Source organism: Herpailurus yagouaroundi, unplaced genomic scaffold (assembly GCF_014898765.1).
Source record: "Herpailurus yagouaroundi ecotype Mexico unplaced genomic scaffold, PumYag 28, whole genome shotgun sequence".
NCBI lineage: Eukaryota > Metazoa > Chordata > Mammalia > Carnivora > Felidae > Herpailurus > Herpailurus yagouaroundi.
The window spans coordinates 155,586,830-155,589,117 of record NW_024412376.1 but is presented as its reverse complement, the minus strand read 5'-3'; positions in this window follow the sequence as shown (position 1 = coordinate 155,589,117).

Here is a 2,288-nt window from a genome sequence, read left to right as displayed (position 1 = left end):
CAGAGCTGCTTCCGCAAACCAAGTTCACATGCACGTGTTACTGCAGACCCACAACAAAGAACAGGGCTCTCACAGCCAAAAATGATGGCAGCCCTGAAATGAGAGAAGGTGTGGAAATGAAAATCTAGAGTGAAGTCCCATTGAGGGGATTTTATAGCCACCTCCCCTCAGACCATCCGCTCTCCTGCTTTGTTTCACACCATCTTTACCTCCGTCACACCCCCAAATAACAGCTTTTCTCAGTTGTCAAACCTCAACACGTCATAATTCAAAACACTTTCCATCTGAAATGGGCCTTTAAAAAGCATTTCCAAATCCCACAATGTCTTTCTTATTGCATAGCCTATCAATGTGTATACTGCCTTCCATGCCTTCAGAATTAATATCTGCCTTCAAACTCTTGAACTAGTTTTTTTAAGTTATGTCTTGGAAAACTGGATCATAATCTGGATACCTACTAAAACCCTTCTCGTTCCCACCTTCCAACTTTGTATGTCTAGGGAAGGCAGGGAGCAGTGGAAATCACAACCCTAGCAGGCAAGGCACACTGTGTCGGTGGGGAAAATAATTTCCCTTCTACCCTTCTAGGTTCTTGGCTGAAACCCCTCTGTAATTAAAAGCCAGATTAACAGGAGAAATACAAACAGAAATATAATAACATATATACCTCCTGTCTGCATGAGAGAGACACAGGAAAACTGAGTAACTGAAATGGCCCAAGCCACCACCTTAAATACCATTTGTAGCTAAACACAAACTGGGAAGACACTTATGAGAAGTTACCAAGAAAAACACAGCAAACAAGGGTAAGGTTGTTGTTGGGCAGATTTAAATCCTTACCTTCTGGGCGCCTGGGTAACTCATTTGGTTAAGTGTCTGACTTCGGCTCACATCATGATCTCACGGTTTGTGGGTCTGAGCCCCACATCAGGCTCTGTGCTGACAGCTCAGAGCCTGGAGCCTGCTTCTCAGATTCTAGGTTTCCCTCTCTCTATCTCTCTCTGCCCCTCCCCTACTCGTGCTCTGTCTCTTTCTCTCTCTCAGAAATAAATAAACTCCAAAAAAATTTTATTTTTTTATTATTATTATTTTAATATATGAAATTTATTGTCAAACTGGTTTCCATACAACACCCAGCGCTCATCCCAAAAGATGCCCTCTTCAATGCCCATCACCTACCCTTCCCTGCCCCCCACCACCCCCATCAACCCTCAGTTTGTTCTCAGTTTTTAAAAGTCTCTTATGCTTTGGCTCTCTCCCACTCTAACCTCATTTTCAAAAAAATTTTTAATTAAAAAAATAAAAATAAAAATAAATCCTTGCCTTCTCCATTGATAAAAGTGTTTACAGGTTTAGTCATCCTTCTCTTCCTGGTACAAAAACAAAGACGCCTTTAAAGATGGAGATTTTTTCTTAAAAATGTAGATGTCTCTTACAAAAGGATAACTTCTACTTGGCTTTCAGAGCTTCTCTTGTGTCTTCTGTTTCTCAAAAATAATCATCCTAAAATAATCCTTATGCCAAAAAGGATATTTTGGGGTAACAAATTTTGATTTCCTTCATGACGTCTGTAAATACCTATCACCTGACAAAGCTTCAGATTCCTCAGTTCCAATCAAAAGACGTCAGTTGTATCAAATTCAAAAGACTGTCCTGACTACTCAGTGGTGTAACAAATGCTGATTGCCCCCCAGCCCAGTCCATATCAGCAGATACTCAAAAGATACCCGTTCTCTTCCCCATCCCAACAACAATAAGAGCTCGTATTTACTGAGCATTTACTATGCTTTGTAGGTAATAACTCATTAGTCTTCACAGTAACCTCATGAGATAGGTTTTATTTTACAAGGAAACTTGGTGGGGGGAGGGAGGGAGGAATTATTGAGAGTAGCAAATCCACACACCAAGAAGCTATAGGGTGACAAAACAGCTGAGGTGACTCTATTGCACAGAGGAACTGTCAGCAATTAAACTAAAATTATTCTCAGGGGATGGGGAGATGGACAAAATGAGTGAGGGGGAGTAGGGAGATTATGGAATGAACAAGTCATAGGGATAAAAGGTAAAGCATAGGGAATACAGTCAATGGCACTGTAATAGCATTGTATGGGGACATAGGGTAGCTACACTTGAGGTGAGCACAGCATCATGTATAGAGTTGTTTGGATCCCTATGTTGTATGCCTGAATCGCCACGTTCTGCACCTGAAACTAATATAACATTGTGTGTCAGCTATGCTTCAATTTCTCTCAAGGTGGTATATATACGATGGAATATTCCTCAGCCAT